Raw genomic sequence first — 12,986 nt, 5'->3', positions numbered from 1 at the left:
ATAGATGTCCACATATTCAAGGTCGGAACCATCCAGGGTGGTGATGCTGGTCAGGCGTGCGGGTGCAGGCAGCGAACGGTTGAAAAGCATGCATTTGGTTTTACTAGCATTTAAGAGCAGTTGGAGGCCACGGAAGGAGTGCTGTATGGCATTGAAGCTCGTTTGGAGGTTAGATAGCACAGTGTCCAAGGACGGGCCGGAAGTATATAGAATGGTGTCGTCTGCGTAGAGGTGGATCAGGGAATCGCCCGCAGCATGAGAAACATCATTGATATATACAGAGAAAAGAGTCGGCCCGAGAATTGAACCCTGTGGCACCCCCACAGAGACTGCCAGAGGACCGGACAGCATGCCCTCCGATTTGACACACTGAACTCTGTCTGCAAAGTAATTGGTGAACCAGGCAAGGCAGTCATCCGAGAAACCGAGGCTACTGAGTCTGCCAATAAGAATACGGTGATTGACAGAGTCGAAAGCCTTGGCAAGGTCTATGAAGACGGCTGCACAGTACTGTCTTTTATCGATGGCGGTTATGATATCGTTTAGCACCTTGAGCATGGCTGAGGTACACCCGTGACCAGCTCGGAAACCAGATTGCACAGCGGAGAAGGTACGGTGGGATTCAAGATGGTCAGTGATCTGTTTGTTGACTTGGCTTTCGAAGACCTTAGATAGGCAGGGCAGGATGGATATTGGTCTGTAACAGTTTGGGTCCAGGGTGTCGCCCCCTTTGAAGAGGGGGATGACTGCGGCAGCTTTCCAATCCTTGGGGATCTCAGACGATATGAAAGAGAGGTTGAACAGGCTGGTAATAGGGGTTGCGACAATGGCGGCGGATAGTTTCAGGAATAGAGGGTCCAGATTGTCAAGCCCAGCTGATTTGTACGGGTCCAGGTTTTGCAGCTCTTTCAGAACATCTGCTATCTGGATTTGGGTAAAGGAGAACCTGGAGAGGCTTGGGCGAGTAGCTGCGGGGGGGGGGGAGCTGTTGGACGAGGTTGGAGTAGCCAGGCGGAAGGCATGGCCAGCCGTTGAGAAATGCTTGTTGAAGTTTTCGATAATCATGGATTTATCGGTGGTGACCGTGTTACCTAGCCTCAGTGCAGTGGGCAGCTGGGAGGAGGTGCTCTTGTTCTCCATGGACTTCACAGTGTCCCAGAACTTTTTGGAGTTGGAGCTACAGGATGCAAACTTCTGCCTGAAGAAGTTGGCTTTAGCTTTCCTGACTGACTGTGTGTATTGGTTCCTGACTTCCCTGAACAGTTGCATATCGCGGGGACTGTTCGATGTTAGTGCAGTCCGCCACAGGATGTTTTTGTGCTGGTCGAGGGCAGTCAGGTCTGGAGTGAACCAGGGGCTATATCTGTTCTTAGTTCTGCATTTTTTGAACGGAGCATGCTTATCTAAAATGGTGAGGAAGTTACTTTTAAAGAAAGACCAGGCATCCTCAACTGACGGGATGAGGTCAATGTCCTTCCAGGATACCCGGGCCAGGTCGATTAGAAAGGCCTGCTCACAGAAGTGTTTTAGGGAGCGTTTGACAGTGATGAGGGGTGGTCGTTTGACTGCGGCTCCGTAGCGGATACAGGCAATGAGGCAGTGATCGCTGAGATCCTGGTTGAAGACAGCGGAGGTGTATTTGGAGGGCCAGTTGGTCAGGATGACGTCAATGAGGGTGCCCTTGTTTACAGAGTTAGGGTTGTACCTGGTGGGTTCCTTGATGATTTGAGTGAGATTGAGGGCATCTAGCTTAGATTGTAGGACTGCCGGGGTGTTAAGCATATCCCAGTTTAGGTCACCTAACAGAACAAACTCTGAAGCTAGATGGGGGGCGATCAATTCACAAATGGTGTCCAGGGCACAGCTGGGAGCTGAGGGGGGTCGGTAGCAGGCGGCAACAGTGAGAGACTTATTTCTGGAGAGAGTAATTTTCAAAATTAGTAGTTCGAACTGTTTGGGTATGGACCTGGAAAGTATGACATTACTTTGCAGGCTCTCTCTGCAGTAGACTGCAACTCCTCCTCCTTTGGCAGTTCTATCTTGACGGAAGATGTTATAGTTGGGTATGGAAATCTCAGAATTTTTGGTGGCCTTCCTGAGCCAGGATTCAGACACGGCAAGGACATCAGGGTTAGCAGAGTGTGCTAGAGCAGTGAGTAAGACAAACTTAGGGAGGAGGCTTCTGAAGTTGACATGCATGAAACCAAGGCTTTTTCGATCACAGAAGTCAACAAATGAGGGTGCCTGGGGACATGCAGGGCCTGGGTTTACCTCCACATCACCCGCGGAACAGAGAAGGAGTAGTATGAGGGTGCGGCTGAAGGCTATCAAAACTGGTCGCCTAGGGCGTTGGGGACAGAGAATAAGAGGAGCAGGTTTCTGGGCATGGTAGAATATATTCAGGGCATAATGCGCAAACAGGGGTATGGTGGGGTGCGGGTACAGCGGAGGTAAGCCCAGGCACTGGGTGATGATGAGAGAGGTTGTATCTCTGGACATGCTGGTTGTAATGGGTGAGGTCAGCAGTAACAATGTGCTTAACAAGTCACACAATAAGTTGCATGGAATCACTTTGCATGGACTCTCTGTACCCCACACATACAAATACTTGTAAGGTCCCTCAGTCGAGAAGGGAATTTCAAAGACAGATTCAACCACAAAGACCAGGGAGTTTTTCCAATGCCTCGCAAAGAAGGGCACCTATTAGTAGATGGGTAAACATTTTAAATAGCAGACATCCCTTTGAGCATGGTGAAGTTATTAATTACACTTTGGATGGTATATCAATACACTCAGTCACTACAGAGATACAGGCATCCTTCCAAAATCAGTTGCCAGAGAGGAACTGTTCTAAAGTCACCATTGGCCTCATGGATTTAAAATGCCAGAAGAAGTCAGTGTCAGAGACTGTTGTTATTCCTTGCCATGCAACAGAGAGCAACGAGGACTGTGTTATTAACACAGTTTTCATTTTAGATTTTTTTTAAAGCTGGCAATCATGAACAACAGAACATTTCTTCACAAATGTCCTGCCAGGAAAATATTTTGGGAATGTGGTGCCAACATTAATGAAACGTAACAAATACACACCAACAGCCGGTGTAGATTTTGGGATCTCATCCAATTTGCAGTTGAATAAGTAGCTATTTTGGCCTGGTTTATTTTGTGTCCCTATCCTTGTTTTCAACCTCACAACTCCAACTCACAGTTTGGATAGCAGAGGCCTACCTTTACCTCAGCCACAAACAGAGAAGCTTTTCCCAAAGTCATCCTCATTAGTGTTTAATACAGGACTCCCGTTGGCAAAGTCACCGTCGCCCAAACAACGCTCTGTTGTCAGGACGATGCCAGGAATAATGAAATGGCTAGATATCTACTAACTCTTGTGTTTTGGAATGGTCAGAAAGGTAAAGAACATTCCCGCAATGACGCGCCTCAAGGAAAGAGAAAAAACAAATGGGGGAATGTCATGAAAATGGGATTTTTTTGTGTGGGTGTTTTTGTAATGAAAAGGGTATTATTGTTCAGGACCCTTTTGGACTGGAACATCAGTTAATGTGTCAAATCTAACCGAGCTGAGGGAGAAGTGAATAGATGTGGTTTTGATTCTCTTTTGTCGAGTTTGTGGCTAGAGTCTAAATATTTGTGTAAATTGCCAGAGTTGTAATTGTGATTTTGTTCAATTTGCTTTGCCCCTGTATTAATTTTCCCATAAATTGTACCCTTTGTGTAATCGGAGAAGGAATGATATTTATAATTAAAGGGGTTGTATGAGGCCAGGAATATTGGCTGCTGAGGTGAAAGGTTGTTTTGAGTCACACATACGACATTCAGTTTGAGTCGCACACAAGAGACTGAGGCAGTCAGACACTCTTGATCTGCACACTTAATGAATATATAACCTGCCATCTGTGTGTGTGTGTGTGTGTGTGTGTGTGTGTGTGTGTGTGTGTGTGTGTGTGTGTGTGTGTGTGTGTCTGAAAACTAAGAACTGGACTAACCCTCCTGTTCTGTTCGTTTCAGGTAAATTAATTCTGTGTTCCCCATTATAGCTGATTTAGAAATCCATAATAATACATATATTATCACCTAATGTTGTGTTTGATCTTTTTAGCAACTTATGCTCTTGGGAACATTACATGTTTTGAACTTATATTTGCTATTTATGGCCTGTAGGCCTCATTGACTTGAGCTCATTCAACTCGTAACTCGTAACTCGTTGAGTAAAAAAAGCAGAAGGTATGGATTATTTTGACTATAACAAATACTCAGATGAAACATTTTGTGCTATTTATCACAGACTACTTTGTGTCAAAGTTTAACAAGGACTCTCTCCTCCTCACCAGTGTCATGATCAAAGATAAGATCAAGAGCCTCACATACAGTATATCGTTTGGTCATTGTGCTGCCGCAGAATGAATTGTGAGCAAGGCCTCAAAAAAGCTTTAAATACAAGAGCTGCGAGAAAAGTTGTTTATATATTATTGAAACAATGTTGCGATTGTTTGTGAGAATGCCAACAGATGTGGTTACAGTGGGGGAAAGATCCTATTGGTTCCCGTGGGGGTTGCCATGGAAGCCAAGAAGGGGAGTGAGGTGTGTGTGTGTGTGCTCAAACACACATGTATGTGGGGGTCTGGGAGATTAAGTGTGTAGTCTCACCCATTCATTTCTAATGACCGGTCATTTTTGACCGGGAACACCACAGGTGTACAAAAGTTAAATTAAACACCCAAAATGTAATGAAAATCAAAATGTATTTTGTGTGTTCAGATGCCCGGTGTGGACAAAGTCATGGAACCTTATGACAATCAGATAAAATTAACTATACTTTTCAGAGAGAAAACATGGAAATCGGTCCAATTCGACTAGAACACAGCAGGAGGGTTATAAAATTGCCTGCTGAATGGATCTTCTGATTTCAAAAGTAATTTGTGCTTCATATGGACTTGAGGACTTCAAAGTTTAAAAAAGCAACAATTTTACAGACACAAATGTAAATTGCATCATAATCTTCAGATAATGGTGTAGCATGTCCAAAATAAAATAAAATATTCAATGTTAAATGCAGGAATCAGGAAGCCCAGAAAGCTTCCAACTTACGAGAAGTCTATGTCAGTGGTTCCCAAACTTGTTATAGTCCCGTACCCCTTCAAACATTCAACCTCCAGCTGCATACCCCATCTAGCATCAGGGTCAGTGCACTCTCAAATGTTGGTTTTGCCATCATTGTAAGCCTGCCACACACACACACACACACACACTATACGATACATTTATTAAAAACTTCTTATGGCTGGGGGCAGTATTGAGTAGCTTGGATGAATAAGGTGCCCAGAGTAAACTGCCTGCTTCTTAGTCCCAGTTGCTAATATATACATTAATTAGTATATTTGGATAGAAAACACTCTGAAGTTTCTAAAACGGTTTGAATGATGTCTATGAGTATAACAGAACTCATATGGCAGGCAAAAACCTAAGAAAATATCCAACCAGGAAGTGGGAAATCTGAGGTTGGTCATTTTCAACTCATTCCCTATTGAAGATACAGTGGGATATTGGTCATGTTGCACTTCCTAAGGCTTCCACTAGATGTCAACAGTCTTTAGAACCTTGTTTGATGCTTTTACTGTGAAGTGGCGGCGAATGAGAGGGGAATGAGTCAGAGGTCTGCCAGAGAGCCACGAGCTGGCCACACTCGTTCACGTGAGAGCGAGCTCTGTTCCATTGCATTTCTACAGACAAAGGAATTCTCCGGTTGGAACATTATTTAAGATTTATGTTAAAAACATACTAAAGATTGATTCTATACTTCATTTGACATGTTTCCACAGACTGTAACGAAACTTTTTGACTTTGTCTGCTCCTAGTGAACGCGCTTCGTGAGTTTGGATTTGTTTACCAAACTCGCTAATAAAATGAGCTATTTGGACATAAATGATGAACATTAATCGAACAAAACAAACATTTGTTGGGTAACTGGGATTCCTGGGAGTGCATTCTGATGAAGAGCATCAATGGTAAGTGAATATATATAATGTTATTTCTGACTTCTGTTGACTGCACAATATGGCGGATATATTTTTGGCTAGTTTGGGCTCTGAGCGCCGTACTCAGATTATTGCATGGTTTGCCTTTTCCATAAAGCTTTTTTTAAAATCTGACACAGTGGTAGCATTAAGGAGAAGTGTATCTAAAGTTCCATGTATAACAATTGTATTTTAATCTAAATTTATGATGAGTATTTCTGTAAATTGATGTGGCTCTCTGCAAAATCAGATGTTTTTGGAACTACTGAACATGACGCGCCAATGTATACTGAGATTTTTTGATGTCGTATTCAGTTGTTTTTGTCATCTGTTTTGGGAAAGTACATGCAAAATTGCGCACCCAACTCACTCAGGTACTTCGCTGTATCACATTTGACATTGTCTGTAAGCTTGAGTTCATTGGCACACAAAAAAATCATACAACAATGGAAATACCTGTGTGTTGTCCTTGTTAATGCATACAGAGAAGAGCTCCAACTTCTTAATCAGCCTAAATTTGGTCCGGCACATTGACTATCGTTGTGGAGAGTCCCTGTAATCCTAGATTCAGATCATTCAGGCGAGAAAAACATCACCCAGATAGGCCAGTCGTGTGAGAAACATGCAAGCGGTCAGACAAGTGAAAATGATGGTCAATAAAGAAAACGTTAAGCTTGTCTCTCAATAAAAAGAAAGTGTCAATACTTTGCCCCTTGATAACCAGCATTGTAAAAGCATTACATGTTCGTTGCCCATGTCATTGCATAGTGCAGAAAATATGAGAGTGCAGAGGCCTTGCTTTAAAAAAGGTAACCATTTACACCATTGTGTCCAAAATGTCTCAAGCTGTCTAGCATTCCCTTGGCAGGAAGAGCCTCTCGGTGGATGCTGCAGTGTACCCAAGTGGCGTTGGGAGCAACTGCTTGCACGCGCGTTACCACTCTACTATGTCTCCCTGTCATGGCTTTTGCGCCATCAGTGCAGATACCAACACATCTTGACCACCAAAGTCCATTTGATGTCACAAAGCTGTCCAGTACTTTAAAAATATCCTCTCCTGTTATCCTGGTTTCCAATGGTTTGCAGAATAGGATGTCTTCCTTAGTTGACCCCCCCATAAACGTAACAGACATATACCAGGAGCTGTGCCAGGCCCACAGCGTCTGTTGACTCATCCAGCTGTAATGCATAGAATTCACTGGCTTGTATGCGAAGCAGTAATTGTTTCAAAGCATCTTCTGCCATGTCACTGATTCGTGGTGAAACAGTGTTGTTTGATGAAGACATTGTATAGTTTTTTTGGGCCTTTTCCCCCAGCATTGTCCCAGCCATAGCTGTGGCAGCAGGAATAATTAAGTCCTCAACAACTGTATGGGGCTTGCCAGTCCTACCCACTCAGCTCTCCGGCTGCCTCAGATTCACAACTGTCTGTGTCCATGCTAACTGGGCTAACAACAAATGTAGAATTACTGATGCTAGCATTGGATGTGCTCTTGTGGAAGAGGAACAACTTGTGTCGTCGACAGGTGCAGGTGTAGTACTGCTGGTATTAACAGTACAACCAGTAGAGCTGGTATGTGTCTCTGTGGACACGGGCCTAACTTTTTTTAACCATTTATCAATTTTTGAGTAAACGGAATGAGCAGCTATGTTGGGCTACATAAGGACCGTTGTGGAATTCCTGCGAGAGAGTAACAGTTAATGTGATTGGATGTTAATTATATTTGACTAGGCTTCCTGTATTTGGCAGTGTTGTTAATTCGCTAAACACTAGATGGTTTCATTTTAGGCAGTGAAACGAGGCTACTCAGGCGAAGGACAAACCTCACCCAAATGTATAGCCCCGTTGGAAAATATAAATAGACCATTTGAAAATGTGAATCACATTTTTATTTGGTGTACCCCCGATGGCATTGCACCTACCCCTGTTGGTGAATTTGACTTAGACTATAAAGGCTAGCCCCACTCACAGCGTAAAAAAGCGAACTTAAAAAGGTCCCGCACAGTCATGCTATTTCCCAATTAAAAATAGCCTTTGAATGATCAAAACATCACCCATAATATTATTATGCTTTTTAAATGATCAGAAATTAAGAAATTGTACCTTTTCTCTCATCTCTAACTATCAGGAAGCCTGAAAGAACAGGCTGAGTGGGCGGGGAGCTTATATTCATGAGCTCGCCTTGACTGATAGCTTTTTGAAACACCCTTGTGCTTGTTGCCAGGTAACAGGTTAAACAGTGGGCGACATGTCATTTCGAGCCTAAATAGTATGCCTCACCCCATTTTCTCTGCAAAATGCTCTCATGGTCTGCAGAGCTGATTATGGACTTGGATATCAGACAAACAGCAGCAACACACTTGCATCTCTATTGTTTTCTAACCAATTACAGAATACAGTTGACTGATACTCTTCTTCACAATAATTCGTAAAGCCTGAGTCACCTTAAACATAAGGGTGTACATGAATGTACATGAAAACAGCATTCAATAAGTGTTATGGACAATATTTGGTGCATTTGCATGTTCATAATTGTATCTATTGATCAACATGAACACTCACGAGAAGTAAAGAAATAAAGAAAGAAATGATGTTGAGACATCATTTGACATAAAACATTATAATTTCATCCATATGCCTAAAATAGGCACCCGGCTGCCTATTCGTGCAATTCGTAGCACTCATCTCTCGTCTGAATGCTTTCAAAAAAGAAATACAAAGCAACAACATGTGAAATCACATCACGTAAAAGTGAATTACTTAGGCTTTAGGAAATGCAACCAACAGAGAATGATGGGGAGAGGAGGAGGACCCATGTACTCCGCTTCAAGCTGCAGGTTTGAGTCACCCTGTCACGTCCTGACCTTAGAGAGCCGTTTTATTTCTCAGGGTGTGATTTGGGATGGGCATTCTATGTTTTCTATTTCTTTGTTTTGGCCGAGTGTGGTTCCCAATCAGAGGAACCTATCGTTGTCTCTGATTGGGAATCATACTTAGGCAGCCTTTTGCCCACCTGTGTTTTGTGGGTAGTTATTTTCTGTTTAGTATCTGACAGAACTGTTCGCTTTTGTTTTGTTACTTTTTTCGAGTGTTTCCCTAATCAATAAAATCCTGAACACTTTCCACGCTGCGCTTTGGTCCACTCATTCAGACGAGAGCCATTATAGAAGTACCCACCACCAAAGGACCAAGCAGCGTGGTCAGGAGGACTGGACCTGGGAGGAAATCCTAGACGGGAAAGGACACTGGAGGCAGGCTGGGGAGTATCGCCGTCCGAAGGAGTTGATAGGAGCAGAACGGCGACGTTACGAGGCGTTAACTTCTTCGATATAGGGGGCGCTCTTCTAATTTTTGGATAAAACAACGTTCCCGTTTTAAGCAAGATATTTTGTCATGAAAAGATGCTCGACTATGCATATAATTGACAGCTTTGGAAAGAAAACACTCCTGACGTTTCCAAAACTACAAAGATATTATCTGTGAGTGCCACATAACTGATGCTACAGGTGAAACCAAGATGAAATTTCGAACAGGAAATGCCCCAGATTTTGAAGGCACTGTGTTCCAATGTCTCCTTATATGGCTGTGAATGCGCCAGGAATGAGCTTACACTTTCTGTCGTTTCCCCAAGGTGTCTGCAGCATTGTGACGTATTTGTAGGCATATCATTGGAAGATTGACCATTTTACACTACATCTACCAGGTGCTCGCTTGGTGTCCTCCGTCGCAATTATTGCGTAATCTCCAGCTGTGTGTATTTTTCCATTTGCTTCCGAGGAGAAACCCAACTGCCACAAATGATTTATCATCGAATAGATATGTGAAAAACACCTTGAGGATTGATTCTAAACAACGTTTGCCATGTTTCTGTCGATATTATGGAGTTCCTTTGGAAAAAAGTTTGACGTTGTACATTTTCGGGGTTTTTTCTTTCAAACGTGATGAACAACATGGAGCGATTTCTCCTACACAAATAATATTTTTGGAAAAACTGAACATTTGCTATCTAACTGAGAGTCTCCTCATTGAAAACATCCGAAGTTCTTCAAAGGTAAATTATTTTATTTGAATGCTTTTCTTGTTTTTGTGAAAATTTTGCCTGCTGAATGCTAGGCTTAATGCTATGCTAGCTATCAATACTCTTACACAAATGCTTGTGTAGCTATGGTTGAAAAGCATATTTTGAAAATCTGAGATGACAGTGTTGTTAACAAAAGGCTAAGCTTGTGAGTGAATATATTTCTTTCATTTCATTTGCGATTTTCATGAATAGTTAACGTTGCGTTATGGTAATCAGCTTGAGGCTATGATTACACTCCCGGATACGGGATTGCTCGACGCAAGAAGTTAAACCATCAAGGCAGCCGTGTTATGCAGTGATGCGCACGGTGTTTCCAGTATGCATTAATAGCCCGGTGCGCTCTGTTCCAGCTCCCCGTAGTTGCCGTGCTAGAGTGGGCATTCAGCCAGGAGGGATTGTGCCGGCTCAGCATTCCTGGCCTCCAGTGAATCTCTTCGGCCCTGGTTATCCTGCACCAGCTCTACGCACGGTATCCCCAGTTTGCCAGCACAACCCAGTGCGGCCTGTTCCAGCTCCCCGCACTTGCCGGGCTACGGGGGGTATCCAACCAGGACGAGTTGTGCCAGCTCTGAGCTCCAGACCTCCGGTGCGCCTCCACGGTTCAGTGTGTCCTGTGCTGGCTCTACGCACTATGCCTCCAGTGCGCCGTCATAGCCCAGTGCTTCCTGTGCCAGCTCTCCACACTCACCAAGCTAGAGTGGTTATCCAGCCAGGACGTGTTGTGGCAGCTCCACTCACTAGGCTGCCAGTACGTCTCCTCAGTCCGGTGAGACCTGTTCCGGCTCCACGTACGAAGCCTCCAGTGATGATCCATGGCCCGAAGCCTCCAGTGATAATCCATGGCACGGAGCCTCCAGTGACGGTCCACAGTCCAGAGTCTTCAGCGAGCTGCAGTCCAGTGCCTCCATCGGGGGTTCCCAGTCCAGAGCCTCTGGCAACGATCTGCAGTCCGGAGCCTCCAGTGGTGGTTCCCAGTCCAGAGCCTCCGGCGACGATCTGCAGTCCGGAGCCTCCAGCGGTGGTTGCCAGTTCAGAGTCTCTGGCGACGATCCACGGTCCGGTTCCACAGAAGCAGAGGGATCAGGGTAGGGAGCGGGGGCTACGTCCTGAACCAGAGCCGCCACCGAGGTTAGATGCCCACCCGGACCCTCCCCTATAGGTTCAGGTTTGCGGCCGGAGTCCACACCTTTGGGGGGGGGTTTGTCAAGCCCTGACCTTAGAGCTGTTTTATTTCTCTATTTGGTTAGGTCAGGGTGTGATTTGAGGTGGGCATTCAATGTTTTCTATTTCTTTGTTTTTGGCTGAGTGTGGTTCCCAATCAGAAGCAGCTGTCTATTGTTGTCTCTGATTGGGAATCATGCTTAGGCAGCCTTTTTCCCACCTGTGTTTTGTGGGTAGTTATTTTCTGTTTAGTATCTGTTTACCTGACAGAGCTGTTCACTTTCGCTTTGTTACTTTGTTCGAGTATTTCTTTGATCAATAAAATTATGAACACATTCCATGCTGCCCTTTGGTCCACTCATTCCGACGAGAGCTGTTACACACCCGCTATGGCCTCCTCTTTGTCAGGCCTCGCACACTGGGCAGACAGGGGTTCTGGGATGGACATCTCGCACAGCTTCCCCACATACGGCGCTAGATCAAGGGTGACAACATAGCCAGTAATGTTTTTGAAAAGGGAAATGTTTGGTAAATGGGTAGTCAATTCTATTTTATTTTATTTACTGTTCTGAGCTATGATGCTGTCAATTCGTTCGATGCAACCATCTACTCATTCTACAATGTGTTTTCTTTCTGGTGTTTTTTTAAAAATATGCAATATTTGGTTGTGCACTTTGTGAAACTTTTCAATGTTTGGCATTTGTGGGCCTGAAATGCTCAATGGATTTAAAATGAAAAACTATGACCTAAAGTATGTTTGGTCTGTCTTCACAGGCTTCACAGCACATCTGTAAGACACATCTGCCATCTATAAGATGGCACTGAGTGAGCTGCCTCACTTCTAGTTCTTAAGAAACCTTGCAATATTTTGTTTTTTTAATGTATTATTTCTTACATTGTTAGCCCAGAAAATGTTGTGTGTTATTACATACAGCTGGGAAGAACTATTGGATATCATAGTGGCGTTAACTCATCAGTACTACCAGCATTACAACCAGGAATACAACTTTCCCTAAGCAGATCCTTTGTTCGCAATACGCAGGGCAATTGAACTGATTCCAGAGGCCGACCCAAAACAATGCCGGCGGGAAAGAAGGAATCGGAGTGGTCTTCTAGTCCAACTTAGGAGGCACGCACACCACCCACCGCTCATGATCAGTGCCTGGATAACAAAGATGACGAGATCCAGAGCAACATCAGGGATTGTAACATACTCTGTTTCACGGAAATATGTCTCTCTGGAATATACTGTCAGAGTCGGTCCAGCCATCTGGGTTCTCAGTTCATCGCGCGGACAGGAATAAACATCTCTCTGGGAAGAAGGAGGGCAGGGGTGTATGTTTCATTATTAACAACCCATGGTGTAATTGTGATAAACAGGAACTCAAGTCCTTCTGTTCACCCGACCTAGAATACCTCATAATCAAATGCTGACTGTATTATCTCCCAAGATAATTATCTTAGATTATAGTCACAGCCGTGTATATCCCCCCTCAAGCCGACACCATGACAGCCCTCAAGGAACTTCACTGGACTTTATGCAAACCATACATCCTGAGGCTGCATTTATTGTAGCTGGGGATGTTAACAAAGAAAATTTGAAGAAAATGATGGCTAAGTTATATTAGCATATTGACTCTAGTTCTCACGCTGTTAAAACACTAGACCACTGTTACTTCAACTTCCGGGATGCATGCATGTCCTCCCCCACCCA

This window comes from Oncorhynchus clarkii, chromosome 2, assembly GCF_045791955.1.
Source record: "Oncorhynchus clarkii lewisi isolate Uvic-CL-2024 chromosome 2, UVic_Ocla_1.0, whole genome shotgun sequence".
Taxonomy (NCBI): domain Eukaryota; kingdom Metazoa; phylum Chordata; class Actinopteri; order Salmoniformes; family Salmonidae; genus Oncorhynchus; species Oncorhynchus clarkii.
This window is presented reverse-complemented; position numbering follows the sequence as displayed.